Source organism: Rhinolophus hipposideros, assembly GCF_964194185.1.
Source record: "Rhinolophus hipposideros genome assembly, chromosome: 9".
NCBI classification, from domain to species: domain Eukaryota; kingdom Metazoa; phylum Chordata; class Mammalia; order Chiroptera; family Rhinolophidae; genus Rhinolophus; species Rhinolophus hipposideros.
The window spans coordinates 39266209-39284901 of NC_138055.1; the positions used below are offsets into that span (position 1 = coordinate 39266209).

At 33.6% G+C, this 18693-nt stretch overlaps 1 protein-coding gene across 15 annotated transcripts in view; it reads left to right on the forward strand.

The window, feature by feature from the left end:
- CCDC91 (coiled-coil domain containing 91) overlaps nt 1-18693 on the forward strand; it is a 334936-nt gene that overhangs the window by 197126 nt on the left and 119117 nt on the right. The window lies entirely within an intron of this gene.

The following is an 18693-nucleotide window of genomic DNA, read 5'->3' on the forward strand; positions in this document are numbered from 1 at the left end:
GATATAAAACAGAAAAATATTATTAAACCTTTTTTCTTTTCTTAAATAGATTTCAGTACACTTAAGTAATAGCAGAAATTGTGATAAATATCAGTATCAGTGATATATAGAGTATTATTATTTTGATTCTATGCCTGCATAAGCTTAATCATTTAAAGTATATTGAGTGTTTCATGACAAAATCTTCCTCCCCCCCACTAAATTTCCTGTTAGATCCTCCCCCCCACAAATAAAAGAGGAATGCATTCTTGTTGCAATCAAATTCAAACAGTTCTCCCCAGATGTAAACACTGTAAGCAGTTTGATATGAGTATTTCTTGAACTTTTCGTGTATATATATATTATTTATATATATACACACAGACACTCACACATTTATACATACACACACGCTCCCACATACACACACACACACACACACGTACGCTCCCACATCCTATATAATTTGGATTTACTTTTACAAAAATGTTTTTCTATTCAATCTATTCTTTTGTTTCTTGCTGCATTTACTCAATATGACTTGTAGATATTTTCATGTCAGTATATATAAACTTAACCTATTAGTGTTACTGTTGTATATAGTATTCTACAGTACATGCATACGATAAATAGTTTAACTATATCTGCATAGGTAGGCATTTAGTTTATTTTTTATCGTTCACTATTATATTAAGTGTTTTTTAAAAATGCTTCTACCACATGTGGTATATAGACATTTGCTGTTGAATAAACTTTATCCCTGGACTTGATAGAAGTTAATATTATTTTAGTTAGCTGATAACATAATGTCAGGAAGCTTCCTGTAAGAAGTCATTTGGATAAAAGTAGAAAAAGAAGTAGATCAAAATTAATTTAAGTGAAAAGCTACCCCCCATCAAGGTATTAAGATAATCTGGTACATGTGTCTTGGGTCGTGAAAGGGCATTTTGTGACTATACCCAATATAGACATTGATGGCATTGGTGACAAAGTCATTTAAAAATGTCTGGTTTTTACAGTTGTGCTTATTCGCTCTTTTCATAATGGTGTGAATTTTTAGTCTAGTATAAACCAGCTTTATAAATATTGAGTTGGAGGAAAGTATAGGGTCTGTTTTGAACCATCTTCTTTTTTTTCCTAAGGCTAAGGTTGGAAAGAATTGAAATACTGGAATTTACATAATTCTCTTGGGGTATTAAGTGATATATTCTTGGATGAATTTATATTTTACGTATTTTTATTTATGAACTTTAAATTCAATGTTTGGAAGTATTTACATTGTGTATGTGCTTATATGTGTTTCTGAACAGCTCAGTATTTTATATATTAAATCCCTTTTTAGTTCTAGCTCCATATATCTCCTTTGTTGAAAAGATGTTTTTTGTTACTTCAACATTGCCAACTAATGTGGTTAAAAGCATGTATGAAAACTGCAAATATATTTTGCAAACTACATTTTGAAGAAATTTGATTGAGAACTACTCATTTTATCTCTTCTTTATCTAGTATCACTATTTGACAAATTTAAAAAAGAATTTAAAAGTTTCAGGCATTAGGTAGTATGATTTGCTTAAAAGGACTGGGAATTGAATCAAATAGCTTACAAAGTTATATTTCATTTTTCATATTATACTTATAGTCAGTTAATTTGCAAACTATACAAATTCGTTTATAGCAGGAACTTTGGTGTAAGTACATGTCGTATAGCTTTCCGTATTGCTTTAGTGATGAGCTTCACATTTTACATGACGATATTACAGTACTCTGAGGAGGATTAACATCTAATATGTTAATAAAATATTACAACCCAGGTGTTCTGCAAGCATATTGAGATTCAACTTAATAGTAGAGTGGGGGAAACAAAAAGTAATTCTGATAGGAAAAATAGGCAATGTTTTCTTGGTAGATTAGATGTCTTTATAATGTAAGATGATTTATATCCTATTATGGATCAAGAACAATTTTTTTTTCCATTCTAAATTCATGCATGTAAAGTTAATGTGATAATTATTTTATGATGCTTCTCTTTTTTTAAGATAGCAACTTGCGTTTCATTAATATCTTTTAAAGCTTCATTTTGTTAAAATATGTAAGCATTTGGATGGATGATTCAGTAATCACTGGGTAACTCAAAAACAAACTAAAATACAACTTCTAATTACTATTGCTAACAGAAGTTGTGTTACTAATCTCTTTGCATTTATTCATTCCTTAATGCAAGAAATATTATTGACATCTTTTTTTTTTAATGTCAGAGTGTTGTAGATACAGCACTGAACAAAACAGGCAAATCCTTGGCCAGTAAAATTTATATTTCATACACATACACCTGGGCACGGGCACATATGGGAAATGTACATGCATTTACAAGATGTAAGGAACCTAAAATCATAGCTGTCTTTGATTCTTCAGTTTTCAGGGCTTCACACTTTTACCTCTCCTACCTGTGCAGGTATTTCCTGAAATATGAAACTGGACCAGAGAATTCCACCATCCCTCTCCTCTAGGGATCTGACATATCCTGGACTAGATATGATCAATCATTTTTTTCCCTCTCCAAGTCAAGCTGAAACAAGGAGTTTGGGAAAAGATTTCATTAGAAAAGATAGTAAAACATTCCAAATAAAGTAAAAGAAAAATGACAAAAGCCTAAAAAATAATGCACAGGAAGATGCTTTATTATTTTTTTAAAGATTTTTATTGGGGAAGGAGAACAGGACGTTATTTTATTGGGGAAGGGAACAGTGTGTACTTCCAGGACTTTTTTCCAGTCAAGTTGTCCTTTCAATCTTAGTTGTGGAGGGTGCCGTTCAGCTTCAAGTTGTTGTCCTTTCAGTCTTAGTTGTAGAGGGCGCAGCTCAGCTACAGGTCCAGTTGCTGTGGCTAGTTCCAGGGGGCACAGCCCACTATCCCTTGCGGGACTCGAGGATTTGAACCTGCAATCTTGTGGTGGAGAGTCCACTGGACCATGTCGGAATCGAACCGGCAGCCTTTGGAGTTAGGAGCACAGAGCTCCAACCGCCTGAGCCACCGGGCCGACCCGAAGATTCTTTATTTTTGCATTAACCTCTGCTTCAGATATATGAAGTAGACGTTTTCGCCCCCTATTCTTCATACGAAATGCAGCTAAAATAATAACCCTGGACATTATGTGTTAAACAAACATTAAGAACCTTGAAAGTTTGCACAGAGAAGGCAGACTGGCTAGGGGTCCTTAGGAACCAAGTAACTACATGGTGCTGGGTTTTCTGGGTTTTCTTTTTGCTTCATTTGCCCCAGACTTGGTGCTAGAGAAGTGAAAAACTCAGATATCACAAATGGGCACAGACAGCAAACCCCAAGAAAAGCCTTTCTCTCTACCCAAAAGACAAGTAAAGCCTTCATCTAACAAGACAGAAAACTATTAGATAATACTCATAACTATTCTACTCCTGTCAAATACAGTAGAATAAACTGCAGCCCCACTCCCAGCCTGCCAAGTGGTTCCCTGCTAATTAGGGAAGCGAGATTTCCACCCTCACCAGGCTATAAGGAGGTTCCCTTCTTCTTTCCTGTTGTGGAGGTGTCAAAGAAGGCTGACTGGGGGACCAGGACTTTTGGACCCACTGGCTAGTACGTCCCCTCCCACTTGAGTGTTGGTAGGCCACAAAGGAAATCAATTGCCACTCCACCCTGGTGGTAATGAGATCCTTTTTCCTTTCCCCATTGAAAAGGTATGAAGGAATATTTAATGGAGAGTCATGACTTTAATAACTGCTCAGTAGTAAAAAGGTCATGCCCTGCAGTGTCAGTGAGAGACCGTTTGGGGAACAATAAGGTGGGGCCTTTACTCTTCCTAGCCAGAGTGATACCAGTGAAGTTCTAGTGGGGTGATGAACTCCTAACCATGTCCAGCAATAGTGAGGAGGTCCTTGTTCCCTCTGCCCTGTGTGTCAGCAGAGAATGAGTCAGGATCCTGCACTTCTGTACCTGACTATTCCCCCCGTTCCCTTCTGTAGAAGTATCATATCAGAGGAAGCCTGCTAAAACAAGATTTAAAATATCCAGGTTTCAATTGAAAATAACTACCCTTTCCAAGAACCAAGAAAATCTCATCTTGAATGAAAAAAGACAATGAGCAGAAGCCAACACTGAGCTGACACCAACGTTAGAATTCTCTGACAAGGATTTCAAAGCATCTATCATAAAAGTACTTTAACAAACAAGTATGAACATGCTTGAAACAGATGAAAAAGTAGGAAATTTCTGCAAAGGAATAGACAGTTTTAGCTAAGTAATAGATTACATAAAGAAGAACCCAATGGAAATTTTAGAACTGAAAAAATACAAAAAAAAACCACAACAAACTAAAAAACTCAGTGTATGGCGTTCAAAAGTATACTGGAGAAACATGGGAAAAATCAGTGAACTTGAAAATAGAGCAATACAAATCACTAAATTTGAACAATAGAGAGAAAATAAACTGAAAACAAACAGGGATTTTGTAATCTGTGTCATTATAACGAGATCTAAAAGTCATGTTATCAGAGTCCTGGAAAGAAAGGAAAAAGAGTTGAGCTTAAAAAATATTTAAAGAATAGTGGATGAAAATTTCCCAAATTTAGCAGAAGAAATGAAAGTACATATTAAATAAGCTGAGTGAACTCTAAACATGACAAAGAAACCAAAATATTCCACACCAAGACGCATTGTGATGGTTAATTTTGTGTGTCAGCTTGGTTGGGCGATGGTGCCCAGATATTTGACAAACATTATTCTAGATGTTTTTGTGAGGGTGTGTTTTTTAACATTTAAATCCATGGGCTTTCAGTAAAGCAGGTTGCCCTCCATAATTAGGTGGACTCATCTAGTTAGTAGAAGGTCTTAATAGGACAGAGACTGACCTCTCCTGAGCAAGAATGTATTCTGCTAACAGATGGCCTTTAGACTGAATTATTAGTTCTTTCCTGAGTCTCCAGTATGCCAGCCTACCCTACAGATACTGAATTTAACAGGCTCCATAACTATGAAGCCAATTCCTTACAACAAATCTCTCTCTCTCACTGATTCACATCTTACTGATTCTATTTCTCTAGAGACCCTGATTAATACACATATCACAGTCAAACTTCTGAAAAGTAAAGACAAAGAAAAAAAATATTGAAAGCCAGAGAAACATGACATTTTATCCTGAGGAAGAAAATAAATTAGAATGGCATTGGATTTTTCCTCAGAAACCAAGGAGGGCAGAAGGAAATGGAACAAGTGCTGAAAAAAAAAAAAAAAACAACAAAAACTTCAACTCAGATTTCTATAGCCAGTGAAAATATACTTCTGAAACGAAGAGAGGAAATCAGTATGTTACCAGATGAAAGAAAAATTTGTTATAGCAAACCTACACAAAACAATTATTAAGGAAGTTATCTAAACAAAAGAAAGTGATACAGGAAGGAATTTTGGAACATTAGGAAAGAGCAAAAATATGGATAAATACAATAGACCTTTATTTTTAAAGACTTCATTTTTTATGTTGTTATTATTATTATTTTTAAAGAGGCCACAACTCACAGTGGCTCATGTGGGATTGAATTGGCAACCTTGGTGTTATCAGCACCATGCTCTAATCAATTGAGCTAACCGGCCACCCCGTACAAAAGACTCTTAAGTTTCCGAAATTATGTTTGACTGTTAATAAAACATTATAGCATTATCTGATGTGTTTCTCAATGTATGTAAAGTAAATTTTTAAGAAAATTATAGTATAAACAAAGGAGAATAAAGGACATAAAGAGAAGTAAGGCTTCTACACTTGAACTGGTAAAATGCCAACATCAGTAATGGTGTAATTTTTTATTATAGTTATTCCAAATTTATTTACTTCTTCTTCTACATTCTATCCCACAATAAAGCTTAGAAATTTCTTTATTAAAGAAAGTTTGATTGAAGGACTATAAAAACCGTTTGGAGCTAGTTTACATTTGTACATATGTATTTCAGGAAGTATAATCAATTTAAAATGTTATAGAGAAGGCTTTCTTCCAGTTGTCACTGTGATTTCCAAGAACCTGAACTAATAACCAATAATGATAACTACAGAGGAAAGTTTATTAGTCATATATTTTGATTTAGAGTAAGCTAGTGATACTATTTAAATATTTTATAATCTTTCCTGAACAGCTTTATTGAAATATAATTCACATACTATAAAATTCACCTATTTAAAGTTTATAATTCAGTAGTGTTTAGTATATCCACAGAATTATACACTCATCATCACAATCTAATTTTAAAGTATTTTCATCACCCCTACATGAAACTTTGTACCTATTAGCAGTCCCTCTTCTGTCCCTTCCAACTACCCTGCTTCCCAGCCCTTGGTAAGCACTAATCTACATTATGTCACTGTAGATTTGCATCTTCTGGACATTTCACATAAATAGAATCATTAATTTGTGGTCTTTTGTGACCGGCTTCTTTCATTTACCATGATGTTTTCATAGTTCATGTTGAATGTTTTAATACTCCTTTTTTCTAAGTTGTGGGACTGTCCTTTTGCATGAGTAAATTCTGATATTGTACCTCATGAATTTTAGCCTATGTTTTGGAGTTTTATTTCAGCAAATTATCATGGCTTCAAATATTAATTTAAACCATAATAATCTAAATTCCAATCTAATTTTTTACATTGGCGATCAGATTAAAAAAAAAATACTCCAAAATTCTAGTATGGTTTGCTTCCCATATCTTGTGTACCTAACACTATTCAAATGGATAGCACTTTTTAAAGTTTCCAAATGATGTGATCAGCAGTTTCTGATTTAAAACTAGAAATAAGCTTTGCTATGATTTATACATTTCACAAAGAATTCAAAGTTCTGATTCACCTTGTATTAGTTCTTTATTAAAGGGATTAGCTGACCTCATCAGATTAGAATTTAGATTTTTTGATAACTTTTTATTCATACAACTTCAAATTATCTACTTCAAGAACTGGGTAAAAAAAAATCTACAATGTAATCCATATTTGAACAACTTTAAATTCTAAAGTGTTTTTGTTATGTACACATTTTGTTATGTACATTATTATGTATTATGTATTAATATTATCATTTTCTACCTCAGTATGATATATAATAATTTATTTATCTTAATTCTATGAATTCCGAAAAGAACATTTTGTTTCTGCAAAAATTTCTACTTTGGGACTGCTAAGGACTTCTATTAGTAGAGCTTATTGATTAATCATTGTAATTTCCTTTCACATTTGTCTTTGAATGTATTCTATCTATTTAAGCCTGTTGCCATGTTTTCCCGTTTTTATCATCTAATATTAAACCTGTCAAGGGTGTGTGTGTGTGTGTGTGTGTGTGTGTGTGTGTGTGTGTGTGTGTGCATGTGGGTGCGTGCATATATATGTGTGTGTTTCCCATTGAAATCAATGGAAAAAATTTCCATATGAGAAAGATGAGAGATACTCTAACAGAACCTAAATGACTATAGGATGGATTGCTCTCTGTTTATAAACAATTTTAAAAAATCATATTTTTAGCTATAACTAAGAAACTAGAATTTATCGTACATTAAGTGTTTTTTTGTTTGTTGGTTGGTTGGTTTGTTTTTGTAAACATATGTCTTGCTTTCCTTGATGTGGGATAAGTGATCATAGTGAGAAGAAATTTTTTTATAATGGAGGATTGGTGTAATAGCACAGAAGGACTATGAAAGAAAGTCATACATGGAAAAAATAGAGGCATATTTGCTAAAGTAGATGTAATCCTATAACTTAAAGAATAAGATGCTTGTCTTTTAAAGAGAGAGTTTTCAACTATTTTCACTTCTTGCACAGATGTGTTTTTCTTTTTAGAATTCTGTGTATACTATTCGATTAACATGTTGTATATAAGCACTTGAGGTAAAGCCATTTTAGGTCCTGACACATTCTTAAAATTACTTTTCTTTTTATCCTAAATAACTTTGGGGAAGAATTTTCCAAAGGAAGTACTAGTTGACTCAGTGTGTTAAAGTTCAAAGCTGGAACTTTTGTAATGTACTATAACAGTGAGTGGAAAGTGCTCAAGAAATTAAGTTCAACATGTTGTTTTTATTTTATCTTACTTTGAGTTCAGTTCATTTAAAAATCCAGTTTGATACAAAGAAGATATGAATATACATTTTGGTTAACATTTTTGTTTGCTACTATATACACACTCTTCTTGTTCAAGGCAGTGACAACAGACTCCCCCCTTCCTTTCTTCATCTTTTTTTTTTTTAATGTGGTATTTGCTTTAAGGTAGATCAATTAGCAAAAGACCTTTTCCTTTTGAAACTGTTCTATACAAAGTTTTTAATTTCATCCTGAGGTTACAGTTGCAAGTTATTTTCTTGGTTACGGCTGTTAACTTTTTTATATTTTAAATTCAATTACACTCTGCTGTTTTTGTTGTTTAAACTTAAGAGATTTAGATATTTTTCAAATCATAGCAGATAGGAGAAGTATTGAAACATTATTGAATTTTGACAGTTGACAGAGTATTGAAAGTGAGATTTAAAAAATAGCCTGAAAAAGACAAAAATGAAAATGCAGTTTGATTTAATATTTATATGCAAACACCAAATAAATTATAACTATAATGATTTAAGGTCTATTACACATTTCTTGGTCCTGTTACGGGTCCTTAACCTAAACATTTTTCTGTGTTAGTGTTTTGGTGATATGGAAATCAGTTCCTAGTTATCACGTTCACCTTGAAACTAGAAATGTTTTGTATACCTTCTCAAACTCTAATAGTTTCTTTTCTCACCCTGGGTATTGTGTACCTGCATTTAGCCAAGCATAGTAAATTTACAGAAGTCATCGTTACTTATAGATATCCATACATCTCAAGGTGTCTACACTGAACTAGACATACAGAGATACACACCCATTTTTCTTTCACAATCTTTGTTTCTGAAGCTTGACTGAATTGATGATCTTTAATTCTGTATGTTACAACCCAGATGCCAAACACCAATGAATTCTAGTCACATCAATAGTGCTTATAAATACATGACTATTTAAATGAGAAAGCAAAGAATGGGCAGATTTTTTTTTCTAAAGTCTTAGAACATTTTACGAAGAGAATTTTCTGATACAAATTTTTTCCCTTTTTGTTTTGCTTAAGTATCAGGCTATTGAATCAGTTACTCTAGAGTTTTATTAAGCACAAAAATGTTTTGCTACTCATAGTGAAAAATGATGCAAACTTGCTACATAAACTTAAGTTGTCCTTAATTATTAAAATTCTTTATATATTCATTTCCATTTTACCCAACCTTGATTTTATTGAGTGTGTTGGTCTTCTGTGCATTTTCTGTAAAGGTTAAGTATTCCTTAAATACCTTTTGGTATGGATTGCTTTGAATTTTAGCAGTGTACCATATGTTAAATGCCAGCTTGGAGATCACATGCTTGTTATATTCTATGTTTCAAAAGCCCCCACTTGCTAGTGTTTTATTTGAACTCTTGAGTTGTTTATACTGTTTTATAAGGGAGAACATATTACATTTAGGAGACCAGTTTTTCCCAGGGTGTAGAATTACTTGTATTGTATAAAGTTCTGCTCCAAGGAGGGGGGAAACAAATTTGTTTTCTCTTCTTTTGATATTTTCCCTTGATTAGAGATTGCTAACTTTTTGTGCAAAGAGGCGAGAAGTATAAATTAAGACATGAGACTTGTTATATATATATATTTTGAATTCTACTGTATTGTTAATTCAAAAGTATGAAATAAATTTATAGTTTCAGTTATTTGATTGAACTAGGATTCTCATAAATTCCAGCTTTTATCATATGATCAGATTTTTCCTGGACAAAAGATGTGTGCTGTTGCCAGTAGAGTTTGGCATAACAGCATGCTAGATACTAGTGATTGGTTTGGAACTAACCACTTGGCTCGTCCATTCTTATCCCTCCCACCAAACTTAACCTCGGCAGAGGGTTGAGAAAGGTTTGGTAGTTGAGAATAGTTCTTGTGTGCCTCTAAGTTTACTGGGCTAAGCCAGAATTTTGCATGCAAGGCTATTCTTGTGGTTTTATCCATGAGGCCAAAACCAAAAGGCATTGGAAACTTTGCAAGAAAACTTGTTCTAATATAGATTTAAGGCTTGCCTTTATATTGTGACTGGATCATTAGCCTGATAGTTAAAAGAATGAAAGGAAAGGCTTTATTCTGTATTGCGGATATAAATTTCAAATTTCTGCTGCAGAGCAGACCTTGAAAAATACCTCCAACAGTAAACAAAATGTTAAATGAATGTTAAATGAAAAAAGTGTTTATTTAATTAGTTGTTTCTTAAGATACGTTAAGACCTGCCTTCCCGCCCCCCCCCCATTAGTTATTTCTGGCTTGCTTCTAAAATGCACTTTCAGTGTTACTGGTTCTTTTTTATAACAAATCAGGTTAATATTTGTGACTAGTGTTGATCAGACTTGAAAATTCCATCACTAGCAGTCCTATGCCGCCCAGACATTATTGATGAATTACAGATTTCTTCTTCTTATCATAAAAATTCAGACTACTTTATCATTAGTATCTTGTGTTCTTAATATTGTCTCTCCATATTGGCCCGAATGAGGCTTGACCTGTTCTGATGGGTTAAAGGTTTTTTTCAAATCTTCCTTTTATCTAAGGTTACGCAACAGGTTTCTACCTCTAGTAATAATGCTGGAAGAGTGATTATACAGTAACATCTGTAAAGAATATCATTTTTGTAACTTTGCCAGTTAATGTATCAATTATATGGATCTTAATCTTTCATTATTCTAATAAACTGAATTGTCAGCAAGGTATATCTGCTCTCAGGCATTTCAATTTTTGATATTGCCTGAGAAGCGTTTCATAATTAGACTTTAGGGGAAAAAAACTGAAGTGTGTGGGTTAACAGATTTATTTTTATTCATTTTTTTTATTGGCCACCAACATCCCACTTAGTGAAAGGATGTACGCCATAGTTCTTAAGGCAGAAAAGATAAACTGATGAAAGTTATACTTATTTAACTTTCTAAGTCTAAATGAAAATATGTGTGCAGGAACTACTTTTAATTTTTTAAATGCTTTGCTTGTTTGAAAGAGAGGAATGGTTAACTTTATGCTTTTCTCTGAACTGTAAAACACAGACTCTAAGGAAGGCAAACAGAGATGTAAGAACCAGTGACAGAGAGGTAAGAACCTGAATAGCATATTAGGATGTCTGTCACATCTAAGGCAGAAAAGATAGACTGATGAAAGTTATACTTATTTAATTTTCTAATTCTAAATGAAAATATGTGTGCAGGAACTACTTTTAATTTTTTAAATGTATTGCTGGTTTGTAAGAAAAGATGATATAGGAACATTTGTGACAACATGGATGGATCTTGAGAGTATAATGCTAAGCTAAATAAGTCAGACAGAAAAAGCAGAGAACCCTGTGATTTCACTGATATGTGGTATATAAACCAAAAACAACAAAAGAACAAGACAAACAAATGAGAAACAAAAACTCATAGACACAGACAATAATTTAGTGGTTACCAGAGGGTAAGGAGGGTGGGGGGTGGGTGATGAGGGTAAGGGGGATCAAATATATGGTGATAGAAGGAGAACTGACTCTGGGTGGTGAACACGCAATGGGATTTATAGATGATGTAATACAGAATTGTATACCTGAAATCTATGTAATTTCACTAACAATTGTCACCCCAATAAATTAAAAAAAAAGAGAGGAATGGTTAACTTTATGCTTTTCTATGAACTATAAAACACAGACTCTAAGGAAGGCAAACAGAGATGTAAGAACCAGTGACAGAGAGGTAAGAACCTGAATAGCATTTTAGGATGTTTGTCACATTCTAATCAGTATGCAACCCAGTATCAAATAGAAGGCTGGCTTTGATTTTAATCTTAAGTCCTTGTTAATCAGCTTTGGGGAAACTTGGCATATGAGAAGAGTAATTTTATACCCAGTATAAATTATTAGATAATAGAATGTTTTTCCCTATTATTTTCAAAACACCTTATTTTTTGACAAGGTAACATATTTATAGAACACAAAATTCAAAAGACATGGAAGTATGCATAGTGAAAATTAAATTTTGCTCCCATTGCTCTCTGAGAACCACTCACTTCTATTTCCTAGGCTTTATTTTTTCAGAGACTGGATAAATTATTTAAAATTGTCGTGTCTCTGATTTGCAGTGACTTGATTGTCAAATTGCTTTATAGCAATGAGAAAGGAATTCCATTGGAGGAAGAGTCCATATATAGTCTGATTTAGTCTATGTAGTCAGAAGCACCACGTTCGTTTGATCCTAACTTGAATCCTGTTTTGGTGTTTAGCAGGATATTCATGCAGCCAAATTTTTTGATAATTAATCCATTATAACAACCCAATCTGGGCTAATGTCCAGCTGGCAAGCATCACTTAGTGCCTTTATATAATAGTGAAATACTTCCATACCAGTTAGTATATTAATGGTTTCTCAGAATCACTTTGATGACTTTGTCCCTTCGCCTGGGACTTCTCCCTAACCCTCCACAGTCAGGCTAGAGCTCAGCACTGCAGGGGCACCTGCTACCTGCTCTAGTCCTGGAGATGAGACTTCTAATAGTTTGGTGCCCAGTCCAATGGATTTTAAATATTTCACGTATTAATCCGAACATTATAACTTCTGTGATATATGGTTAATTTTTAACTGGAAAAGAACCCAGTTGAAGTATCTTACATCATTATCTTAGTTCACAATTTTATTCTCTTTATGATAAAAAAGGAAACGTAAAGGTAAATTTGATCCTGTCAGTGTACTTTCTAATAAAATTGATTTAAGAGAAGTCTCTAATCTCACTTATTGTTGACGGTTTTTCAGTGTGGAAAAACGTTCTTTTCTAATCTTTGAGATCTCTGTTTGAGGTATGGATCTTGATTAATTTGGAAGGAAATTCTTAACTGTAATGCTCTTACATCTAGTGATTTAAAAGATATTGTTGATTCCAACTTGAATCCACAGAGCATGAGTTTCATTTATCATGAAAAAGTGAGGAATTTAGTTCTCAAAAATCAGCGAGTGGTTAGAAAAATCCCATTTTGAAATATCAGCATAAAGAATTAAATTAACTGTTATAATTTCACAGAATTCCTTCATCATTGACAGAGAAGAAACTATATCTGTTATTCTCCCCTATTGATTAGATAAGGAATCTGAGACAGAGAGAAACATAGTGCCTTGATCAAACACATATAAGCAAAGGAAGAGTTTTAAATAAAATCCAGGTCACTCAAAGTTTCATTCAGGGCTCTATTCAACAAATTATACCTCCCTTCTTAAAATGGTAATGCGTGTGTATTTAGGTAAAATATTTCTGACATCTAGATGGGTTTCTTTCCTTCCATGGTTTCTGATATTTCAGAAAATGAGATGTATGGGTTTTTAGTGTTCAATAATCAGGTGCTTCATTTAATCCTATGAAAGGTTCTGAAGAGATTGTTTTAGTCAGAATTTCTCTCTCTCTCTCTCTCTCTGTCTCTCTCTCTCTCTCTCTCTCTTTCTCTCTCTCTCTCTTTCTCTGAAACTGCAGCTCTTACTCAAGTCACAAGGAACAATATTGTGGCATCTGAGGAAGAGGCATATCCATATGGCAGCTTTTCAGAAGTTTAAAGTATCTGGAAGGCAGACATGCAAAGCCTCTGTGCTGTACTTAATTTTAGAAACTTCTTAATTTTAATGTGTTGTCCATGGCACAAAAGAAATTTTCACTGGGAGACTTTTGTGGTGTTTGAGGTAACAACTCTTATGTTACTAGAATCCCTTAACAACAAGGCCAATAGGAATGATTCCCTCAGTCCTGAAGATTTTCTTTGGCTTTCACCGCCTACAAAACACTTTATAGCATGGCTAGACTATATTGAATTTCCATGTTTAGATCTACACCCATAATTTAACATTTTTCTTTTTGAATTGTATAGTACCTCTGCACTGTAATTCAAATACATAGAAAAACCTGAGGATCACAGCAATTCCAAATGCTTGAGATCTGTAATAGGATACATTTTCAGCAGCCTCAACATGACCTCGTTAATTCTCCTCCTTTTTTAAAATTAAGGGAAAAGGAAGGGAGAAATCTTTTGTTTTTCAGTCCAGTTTTTCCATAATTTTAGGTCATAATTTCTGTGTTGCTTTCTAAAAAGAAATATAGCCAAATCCATCACTATTACTCCTCAGACATCTGGAATTTACTTTTGAAAAACATGCACCTTCATTCTCCCCAAGGATTGAGCGGAACTCACTGGGTTTGAGTGTTGCCTAACCTCTGCCAACCCGAGTAGCAGGAGACCATGAACCTAAACTTGAATTTGGAGCCAATTTTGAGTAAATGAAAGCCTTAAGTCTAGATCGAAATCTTTCCCCTGGAGAACTGTACTCACTAGTCCTTTTTACACTGTACTTTTAAATCACCTCTCCATGATAGATTTTAATTACGGTATTTCTTTTTCTATCCCCATGAAGTTTTTAAAATGTCTAAACATGTTTTCAGAGATGGCCTAATGTTTCTCTTCTAACACAACCACATCTATTTGTCAGTTGGATCACTAGTTCTATGATTGAGGCCTTAAATACAAACACACATACACGCACAGTATATTTGTGTGATATATGATCTATAAAACTATCATTTTCTTCCCCAGAAATACAAGTCAACAAAGTTGTAGATTAACATTTTAGACCCCCAAGTGGGCAAAATATATCTTTCATTAGCCAAGAGTCATTGAACATTAAGACACGGTGGAAACAAAGATCAGCATTCAGATCCCAGTCTTTTTAGCTGTCATCATTTGGACATCAGGTCTTCATTTTCGTAGTCTTTGTTGCCAGTCTATTCGCAAACAAGTGGAGAATGTAAGTATTGTAGAAGAACTGCATGCTATTGTCCAGACTAAGCTGAAGTTAAATATTGCCTGCCAGATATATTTGTAGTATATCTATGGCACATTTTTTGTGAGACATGAAGGAAACTGAGATAGTTCTTACTACGAATAACTCCTTCATTGCCAGAGAGGATAATTGTATTACTCTTAATTTTTACTGAATAAAAAAATGTTCATCACTTCTCCCAAGAAGATAAACAAATGGCCAATAGATACATGAAAAGACGCTCAACTTCACTAACTATAAGGGAAATGCAAATCAAAACCACAATGAGATACCACCTCATACAAGTTAGAATCGTCATTATTAGTAAAACAAGAAATAAGAAGTATTGGAGAGGACATGGGATAAAAAGGAAACTTTATACACTGCTACTGGGAATGTAAACTGGTAGAGTTATTGTGGAAAACAGTATGGAGGTTCCTCACAGAATTAAGAATAGAATTACCATATGACCCAACAATCTCTCTTCTGGGTTTCTACATGAAAACTTTGAGAACATTTATCTGTAAAGATATATGTACGCCTGCATTCATTGCAGCACTATTCACAGTGACCAAGACACGGAACCAACTTAAGTATCCTTCATGCATGATTGGGTAAAGGAGATGTGGTACATACATACAATGGAAGACTACTCTGCCATAAGAAAGGATGAAATACTGTCATTTGTGACAACATGGCTTAGAGTATTATGCTAAGCAAAATAAGTCAGATGGAGAAAGACAAGAACGATGTAATTTCACTCATATGTATGATATAAAAAGAAGGCAACAAACAAAACAGATGAACAAAACTAACAAACTTATAGACACAGATAACAGTCTGGTGGTTACCAGAGGGGAAGAGAATGGGGGGAAGATGAAGAGAGTAAAGGGAATCAAATATATGGTGCAGAAAGGAGACTTGACTTTGGGTGGTGAACACAATGCAATGTACAGATGATATAGAAGTGTGCACTTGAAACTCATATAATGTTGTGAACCAATGTCACCCCAATACATTTAAAAAAAGTAAATTTTAAAATAAATTTAAAAAATGTTTATGCAGGCACATTAATTACAAGTTTCTAACATATATGTGTAGCCCACAAAAATCATTGCTGCATATTTTCATTCTCACACATTGTCTATTGATGGAGAAAGTTTTGATAGCATTAGAATGCTTTTGATACTTTGAACACTGTTTGAAGATGATAAAAATATATATTAGAGTTTAGAAACTTTTGGTGTAAAGGTTTTAGGGGTTTCTCATTACAATTAGAATATAATTAAAATACATTTCCATGGTTGTACATGATTCTTGTCCTCCGCCTCCTTTTCTGACCTCTGATTTACTTTCAGACATAGGGCTCAGCAAGACCCCAGACCCAGTCATCAAGAAGTTTGGCCTGTTGAAGGATAAAAAGAAAATCTGGTGTAACTGGAGCATCTGATTCATATGATCCATGGTTCATCTGATCTACATTGGCCTTTTTACTTGTTCTTGAACTTATCAGCCTTATTCCCACCCTAAGACTTTGTACTTTTTCCTTTGATAGAAATGTTCATTCCCCAGACTTTACATATAGCTGAGTTTTTTTCACTTGTGCCATCTCAACTCTTATTTACACTTCTTCAGAGAGCTCTTTCTTCACTGTCCTCTCTGAAAATTTTCTCCTGCATTATCTTCATTTTTATCCATTTTTGTTTTTTGTATACCATGTAACACCATCAGAAAATGGTTTGTTTATTGTCTACCTTTTAATCTTTGTTGTCCTCCCCACCATCCCCATCCCCTTGCCAATGTAAATTATTCAGGAGAGTCAGCATCATGTCTATTTTGTTCACTCTGTATTCCCAGTATAGAACAGTGTCTGAAATAAAGTATGGGTTTAGTAAATATTAGATGAATAAATGAAGAATGAATAAATAATTAAGAGGCTATAAAAATAGATTAAGTACTTAGTGCATGAAGAGAAACCTGCTGTACGAGGTTAGAACAGCTAAGACAAACGGAACCAAGTGGATGGATTTTCTTTGTTCGATTGAGTCTTGTCATCTGATTTTGAGCACATTTATTAACCTCAGTGTCTATTTCTTTGCCTGTAAAATAGATATGTAGAGCTCATGGAAAAATAGATGCTTCTGTGAAATGACTGAGAGTCATCATTTTTCAAATGCTGACTCTCAAATGAGAGTCATCATTTTCAAATCTCAGTCAAATAGGCTCTCCTTTTGAATAAGAAATATTTGCTTATAAGGTGTTTGAAATTTTCAGAGATATTATAATAGCCTTGCAAAATTTGAAGGAATATTTTGCTCGAAAAGAGCACTTATGCCAGAAAAAACATAAAAGTATACCTTCAAAGTTTTAACTTACCCATTTTGCAGATGCCTTTTAGTTCTGCTTATTTTATTAAAATAAATAAAAATAGTTTGCCTATTTAGTTAAAAATTGGAAAAGATCTGAAATACATTTTTGAAAAGCAAACTGATATTTTTCTAAGAAAGTTGAAATTGTGCTTAATTTCAAATGACCCTTTACAACAATTAATTTGTCTATGCTACTGTAGCCAAAAAGCTAAACTAAGAATATAATTATGGACATAATTAACATCCAAGTTCTAATAGTTTCTCTGCGAATAGGCAAATAACCGGACTTGGACATGCTGAAATCAGGATTGATTTCTTCAGTTCTTTTCCACATATTTGTCAAATATTTTCTATGTGTTAGGTACTGTTATGGTGAATTAAACCCGGATTTCTGTCTCCTATGGCTTAAATTTTACTGGGGCTATTTATTACACATTTTGCCCCTAGCTTGCTCCATAGCTTTATACTTTTCTCCATTTGTAAAGTACGACTTAAAGGAATTAATTAAAATTTTTGTGACTTGTAAAATAATCTTATTACGGTTCCCAAAGTTAGCTATGATGTATTCTTTTTAAGGTTATCTACTAAATACCCACATGATATTAATGTTCCATGGATCATCTGGTTCCCTAGACATGTCTGCTCTACAAATTAGGACAAATCATTTATTTTGATGATGCTGGAATCAGATCTGTAGGATTTGGGCTGTTTCAAGAGAGAAGAATAACTGTGGATTTGTTTGGACAATGGACTATAGTTTGGGTTGCACTAGTCCACTCTGGCTATACTTCTCTTCTCATTTAAATTCTGGTGTATATTCATTTCCATCAACATCCGTACATATCAACTACTTATGTACTTATGGGTGTTGGTTGCTTTGGGGTGGTTTTGGACTTAACTATATTTGTTTCTGTAAGTCTAATAATTGTAAAATTTATAACATACTTTTCCTTCTAAGGCATTTGTAGTTTTTCACACACACTATTTTATTTACCCAAAATTGATCCTGTGGAGTAGAATGCATGGACATTTCTAGCCTAAAATAATAACAAAAAGTTGAGATTCCTGATAAGGATTTAATGTACTCAGCAAGAAATTTGGTAACTTAATAGTTACAATTTGAAGCTTAGTATACTTTGCAGTGAATATTGGTACCATTCAAACTACGATTTTTTTTTTAAGATTTAACCTTAATACAAGGATCATTATTCACCAAATAGCTATCGCATGTGTGTACTTTGTGCAAGGAACTCTGTAAGAAGTTGTACGTGATATATAGTTCCTGTGTTAAAGGAACCTACAGTCTTGTTCACACCTTCAAAATTCTTAAAGAAGTATAGTAAATAGTTTTTCTTAAGCTCAGTAAATTGAGTTCCTTGGGATGATAAAGAAAATCTCAGGTAGAACTGAGGCTAAACCTAAAGATGTTCAAAATTAACA